Source organism: Sciurus carolinensis, chromosome 17 (assembly GCF_902686445.1).
Source record: "Sciurus carolinensis chromosome 17, mSciCar1.2, whole genome shotgun sequence".
Lineage (NCBI taxonomy): Eukaryota > Metazoa > Chordata > Mammalia > Rodentia > Sciuridae > Sciurus > Sciurus carolinensis.
In genome coordinates this window covers 16,132,135-16,139,543 of record NC_062229.1, presented here as the reverse complement: position 1 = coordinate 16,139,543, position 7,409 = coordinate 16,132,135, and the positions used below count along the sequence as shown (strand labels likewise).

The 7,409-nt window shown below is 41.1% G+C and overlaps 1 pseudogene; it reads left to right on the top strand.

Annotated features, from left to right (window-relative positions):
• On the top strand, positions 1-848 carry LOC124968090 (olfactory receptor 19-like; annotated as a pseudogene).
• Positions 849-7,409: the final 6,561 nt, after the last annotated feature.

Sequence of the window (7,409 nt, the reverse complement as noted above, 5' to 3'; positions counted from 1 at the left end):
ATGTACCTGGTCACTGTGCTGGGGAACCTGCTCATCATCCTGGCCACCATCTCAGACTCCCACCTGTACACGTCCATGTACTTCTTCCTCTCCAACCTGTCCTTTGTGGACATCTGCTTCACCACCACCACCGTCCTAAAGATGCTGGTGAACATCCAGACACAGAGCAAGGTGATTACCTATGAAGGCTGCATCATACAGATTTATTATTTTACATTACTTGTAGGGTTGGACAACTTCCTTCTGACTGTGATGGCCTATGACCGCTTTGTGGCCATCTGTCACCCCTGTATTACATGGTCATCATGAAGCCCCAGTTCTGTGTGTTACTGGTGCTGGCATCCTGGGCCATTAGTTCCCTCAATTCTTTACTACAAATCTTAATGGTGTTGCGGCTGTCCTTCTGCACAGACTTGGAAATCCCCCACTTCTTCTGTGAACCTAATCAGTTGGTCCACCTTGCCTGTTCTGACACTTTCATAAATAATATGGTGCTATATTTTGTCGCTGGACTGCTGGGTGGTGGATCCCTTGCTGGTATTCTTTACTCTTACTCTAAGATAGTGTCCTCCATCCGTAAAATCTCATCAGCTCAGGGCAAGTACAAAGCCTTCTCCACCTGTGCATCTCACATCTCCGTGGTCTCCTTATTTTATTGCACACTCCTGGGAGTGTACCTCAGTTCTGCTGTGACCCAGAATGCACACTCCAGTGCCACAGCCTCAGTGATGTACAGCGTGGTCACCCCCATGATGAACCCCTTCATCTACAGTCTGAGGAATAAGGACATCAAGAGCGCTCTGAAATCACTCTTAGGGAGAGAAACTGTAAAAGCTTCTGAATCTTAAAAATCGCTGTTGATTGCAGAATTCAAAAGCTCACAGTCAAAAATCGAATTATTTTGATCAAATTATAGACCTGCCACTTGCTCCTTCTCTTTACTTTCTAGTTTTTGTTTCTGTGATGATTTCAACTTCTCTACAAATGATTTAATTCTGCTTGCTAAGCTTTGCGCTCTCTCTGACATCTACAGAGTCTTTCCCTCTATCATATCTGTATTTCCTCAAAGACATCTTCAAAGTTGTATTGGAAATATTGTAATTCCCATGTGTCTCCAGGTTCAAAATGGATTTCTGGAGAATAAATCTCTAATGGAAACAACTGTGAGACATTAGTTTTCTCTTGTTGATATTGAAAGTCATAGTGAACCATCGTACTCCTTCCATGAAGAAACCACACTTGACAACCAAGCCTCTGTGTCATTCTGAACTTGAGGAGATCCTGGGACCCCAGTTTTGCACTGTGGTTCCCTTGTGTGTCTGGGCATCAGCATCTCACCCGCTGTCCCTAATGATGTGGACTTTCACAGAGCACTGTGCTTCATGACTGAGCATCAGCTTCTTCTCCTCCTCAGAGGTCTGTTTTCTTACTCAGCTTGGTGTCCCACAGTCTCTACCACAATCACTGGCAAAAGAGGAAAAAATGGTTAGCTGATACGTATCTCCCAGTGAAGTCTACATGAAAAGACTTCTAATAAACCGAACATAGATAGGGACTGTACCCTGGATCATCCAACGAAGCTAAGTAAATGCAAAGAGCCTCAAATATGGAAGAACTGTAGAAAAGTCACTGTCGAGATAATGCACTGAAAGGAGACTCAGTCTGCAGAGCTGGCCTGCTTTGATCATAACGTGATGGACAGATGCATCAGCTTGTCATGCCATTCCACATAAATATTGTTATGACATAAAAAGCAAATGAAAAAACTAGAGGAATATATAATAGATTGTATAAGGCAGAAACCAACATTTTAGTAACTGTTGTAAAATTAAATTTAATCCAAAATCGCAGACCAGACACATGCATAGTATTTGAAACCAGCTAGGATATTTTTTTAAAATCTTTAGAAAAATGGTGGAAATACATGAACCTGTGATTTAGAATAATAAATACAACTAACTCATAAATGTGAAAATGTGGTCAATTTCATGCATATACCAAGAAATTTAAAATTAAAATATTAAGGGAAACTTAAGAACTCTTATTTTGGTGTTTATACCTAGTACTGCACAGCCATTGCAGAACACTTCTCTTTTGGGGAGAATTCCAGAAGTAGGAGTTTATATGAGAAGATTTCTATTTCACTTGAGTTTCAAGTAGTATCATAAAGTGTCTCTAGAACCCGCTTAATATCAGACCTAAGAGAGTGGCCTGATTTACACAGCCTCAAGGAGATCTGTACTAGACATCAGAGATGCAAACACAGGTAAGATATAGTACTGAATTTCCAGGAAACCATGTTTTGTGTGAGGAGAAAAATTCATTAAAATGGGTATCACTGAAAGGAGAGAGAACCACATATAAAGGAAGGAAACCTTTGAACTGAATTCAGGGTAATATTTCCAAAGAAGCACAAATAACACCATTTGCAAAGATACAAATTAAATGTGCAAGATTTCATTCATTAAAATAATTAAAAACAAATCATTACTGTAGATGACTGAAAAATTGCCAGGCTGCACTAATTAACAGTTAAAATTAGGCTGGGCACAGTGGCACATGCCAGTAATCGCAGCAGCTCAGGAGGCGGAGGCAGGAGGATCATGAGTTCAAAGCCAGCCTCGGCACAAGTCAGGCAGGCACTAAGCAACTCAGTGAGACTCTGTCTCTAACTAAAATACAAAACAGAGCTGGGGATGTGGCTCAGTGGTCAAGGCCCCCTGAGTTCAGTTCCCACTATCTCCCTGCTAAAATGTTAAAATTACTCTATTCTTTTACTTAATTGGTGGTTTGTACACATACAACAAGGTGAGAAATTCACTGTGGTATATCCATATGTGCATATAGGATAATTTTGTCAGTTGTGTTCCTCAAACCTGTAGAGGAAAGGAAGGGAAAGACAGGCAGGTAGAAGGGGAAGGAATGAGGACCTACTGGGGACTTAAGTGGAGCAAATTTAGTCCATGGATGATTGTCAAAATGGTCCCCAGTATTATGAATAATTATCGTTATGAATAGTGCACTAATTAAAACATTTTTTAAAAAGTGAACATTACTAGTTGAAAAGTGAAGGGTGAGCCAATTGATAACCTGATGAAAAGTAGGTAGGGCAGTGAAAGACCCCCAAGAAAGACTCAAGGACAGAGCTGCTTTAAAACTGGTAAAAGCAGAAGTAGTCAAGGATTGGATGGAGGAGGCCAGGCTCCCCAGCCCTCAGTGTCAGGCACATGGCTACTCAGGAGAGTCCTGCCACGGTCCCTTCACTGAGAGGCACCATCATGCTGAGGAGTCTCCTTAGGACCTTTTCACATCCCTGCTCCTCAGATAGTAGATGAAGGGATTCAGGATTGGGTGACCTTTGTGCATATCACTGAGGCCACATCAAACTTGTCATAGAGGACAGAATGGCTGAAGGACCTAGGTAAGGCCCCTGTGTGAAAGGCATGTTCCCTAGCTTGGTGGAATTGGGAGATGGTGGAAACTTAAAGAGGCAAGGCCTAGTGTGATGCCCTAGGTTACTGGGGACAGGCCCTTGAAAGAGTTTGTAGAATCCCAATCTCTTGCTCTTTCTTTCACTTCCATGAGGTAACAGATTTGCTCTGCTACATGCACCCTGCCACACACCATGTGCTCTTTGTCACGGGCCCAAAGTCATGGGGTCAAACATCATGACCCGGAAACTTCAAAACTGTGAGCACCAAACAACCTTCCCTCTTTAGAAGTTGATCATCTCAGGTATATTGTTATAATATCATAAAGCTAACTAACATCCAGTGCCAGAAAGCAAGGAGGAGACCACCAAATGCTGAGACCCAGAGGTAGAAAAAGCTTTTGGACTTGCACCTGGCTGGTGAAATTCTCAGTATGGAGAATATATGAGAAGAAGTGTCCAGAAGAGAGAAAACACATAGGATGTAGAAGCTAATCCAGCTGATGTTATTGACAAGGTTTTGTGAACAGAGCAACTCAGGACTCTGGGAGGATCACAGATCAGTGTGGTATTTCCATGCAGAAGGGAGGAAGTGGAATGTGTTCACTCATGTAAACATCACATTTCCATCAACATCCCCACAATTTTCTAGCTTATTACAGTGTACATTCTCAAAGTAGTTTCTGAAGATCCTCTGGATCTCAGTAGTGTCTATGGTGACATCAAGTCTGATTTTGTTGATTGAGATCTTTTTTCTCTTTCTTTTGGTTAGTTTTGCTGAGGGTGTCTCAACCTTGTTTATCTTTTCAAGAACCAACTCTTCATTTCATAAATCCTTTGTATTTTTTATATGCAATTTTATTAATTTTGGCCAATGTCATACTTAATTAAATGGAAAGAATTTCCTTGAAAGTCAGAAACAAGAGAAGGATATCCACTCTCGGCACTCCTATTCAACATAGTCCTCAAAACTAGCCAGAGCAATCAAGCAAAAGAGGGAAATTAAAGGAATACGAATAGAAAAGAAGTCAAATTATCTCTTTGCTGATGAGATGATCCTGTATGCAGAAGATCCAGAAAATTCCATCAAAAGTCTTCTAGAACTGATAAATGAACTCAGCAAAGTAGCAGGATACAAGGTGTTGAATTGTTTTCCTATACTGCAATAATGAATGTGCTGAAAAAGAAATTAGGAAAAGTGTCCCACTCACAATGGCCTAAAACATTTAAAATAAAATACTTGGGAATCAATCTAAAAAATGAGGTGAGGGACCTCGACAGGGAAAATCAGAGGACACTGAAGAAAACAAGTGAAAAAGATTTTAGAAGATGGAAGACCCTCCATGCTCTTGGATAGGCAGGATCACTATTGTCAAAAATGCCACATAAGTATTCAATGCAATTGCCATGAAAACACCAATAACATTCTTCACAGAAATAGAAAGAATAGTTCTAAAATTCACTTGTAAGAAAAAGAGACGATAAACAGCCAAAGCAACCCTGAGAATAAAGAGCAATGCTGGAGCATCTCTACACTAGACCCCAAAATACTACAGAGCTATAGGGACAAAAACAGAATGACTTGGGAACCGAAGCAGACACGAAGATCATGGAATAGAATGGAAGACACAAACACACCCACACAAACACAGTCACCTGGTTCCAGACAAAGGTGCAAAATACACACATTGCAGAAGAGAGTCTTTAATACCAGTGGTGCCAGGAAAGCTGGATCTGAAGAAGGAAAGCAGGTGCCTCACTCTCACCCTATACAAAGTGAACTGCACATGGATCAAAGATCTGGGAATTAGACCAGAAAGGCTGCAACTGCTACAGAAAATGTAGGCTCCGTGCTCCAATGTGTTGGCACAGGCACTGACTCTCTTCACAAGACTCCTAAAGAAATCAAACCAACAATCCAGAGAAGGACGACATCGAGTTAAAACACTTCTGTGCAACAAAGGAATCAGTTAAGAGCTTGAGGAGAAAGCCCACAGAATGGGAGAAGGTCTCTGCCACCTGATTCTCAGGGGATTCATATTCAGAATATGTAAAGAACTTAAAAAAATAACACACATGCAAAAGTAATAATAAACCAAATAACTGAATCTATAAATGGGCAAAAGAAATAAAGAGACACTTCTTAAAAGAAACACAAATGCAAATGCCCAATAAATACAATAAATGTAAGAAAACTTGCTCAACATCTCTAGAAATCAGGAACTGCAAATCAAACGACATTCATGTTTCATTTCACTCCAGTCAGAATGACAAGTATCAAGAATATAGATCATAATAAATGCTGGTGAGTATGTGGGGAAAAGGTTATACTCACACATTTTTTGGTGGGACTGCAGATTAGAGAAACTACTCTGGAATGTAGTCTGGAGATTCCTCAAAAATCTAGGAATGGAACCACCATATGACACAGCTATCCCACCCCTTGGAATATATCCAAATTCTAGAATCAGAATACTACAAAAATGGAGTCACAACAATGATTACAGCAGTTCAATTCACAATAGCTGTGATGGGCTGACAGATCTGGCTCCATGAGAATATTATAGGCCAGACTCTAAGGGAAATGACTAAACAGACTCCATTTTGCTCTGAGACTCCACTTTATGTAGGAAATAAGCTTCTCCCATGGGAACACCCTGCAACTGTGCCCATCATCAGTTACTTGGTGTGACATGTTTAATAATATACAATGGCAACTCCTATGTAGTAAAGAATTGCTCTCTTTTGATTCCTATTGCTCCTAAACAATGTACCATGTGAACAGTGATTGTGTGGATGTTAGCAACCATTCTTTAGTTTGTACCTAGGTAAGGGTCATTCTGACCCACTTCCCCCTCTGTCGATGATCTCATGATGTTAATGTGTAATTTTGAATCATAGCAACAGACACTTATAATTAATGAGATTTGTGGTATAAGAACCCCTACAACCCTGTGGTCGGGGCTGTTCTCCCAATAGACATTTTTTGGGGCATTGTGTGAGACAGTCAGCTGGCCAGCTTAATGAAGACTTTCAAATTTGGACTTCTCAGTGGTGATCGGTCTGTTCTTAAGTTGTGCCCCATAACAACAGCCAAGCTATGCAACAGACCCAGGTGCCTGTCAGGAGACAAAAGAATAGAGAAAAAATGGTATATGTGCCCAGTGGAGTTTTAGCTGGTCATAAAAAAGATCGAAATTATGGCATTTGGTAGTAAGTAAAATAAGGCAGACTCAGAAAGTCAAGGTCAAATGTTTCCTCTCACATGCAGAAACTAGAGCAAAATAAAGATTACAAAAAAGAAAAACAAGCTGAGGGGCAGGGGAATTCCATGAGAACGGAAGGGAGATCAGAGGAGTAGAGGAGGGGATTGAGGGGGAGGGAGGTGGATAGGATAAGGGGAGAATGGGGGATGAATGTGACCCAGCTTTCCTATGTGCATGTGTGAATTTCACTGTATGTATATCCATAGTGCAGGAATTATTAAACTATAAATAAATAGAGAGTCCATTAGAAGAAAGGAAGGGAACAGGGAAGGGAGGGCAGAAGAATGGGGACGTGCTGGGACTGAGTAGGAGCCAGTACATTCCAGGCTTGCTTCCTCCTGTTTAAATGGACCTGAGTTATGCCTACCTGTAAGGGCCTAATTTAAAAATCCTTTTCAAAAATCACATTCCTAGATCACATTCTCCTGAGCACTGTCCTGTTCCTTAACCTGTCAACAGAAGACAGGGCCATGAGAACCCAAGGCTGGATGGCAGAGTTCCTTACTGTCCCAAATCTGTCTATTCCATTAGCTAACCTTCTACACGGACCTGAAAACAGGCTTTGTCAAGTCTGCTGTGCACCTACGTGGACCCAGCTCATCTAGAATGAACTGGAGACCTTCACACTGTCAGTTCAATTCCAGTCCCTTTTGTTTAGCGACTTTTACTAGAAGGTGGTAGGGGTCACATGAAGCAGAGAAGGTCTCATGACA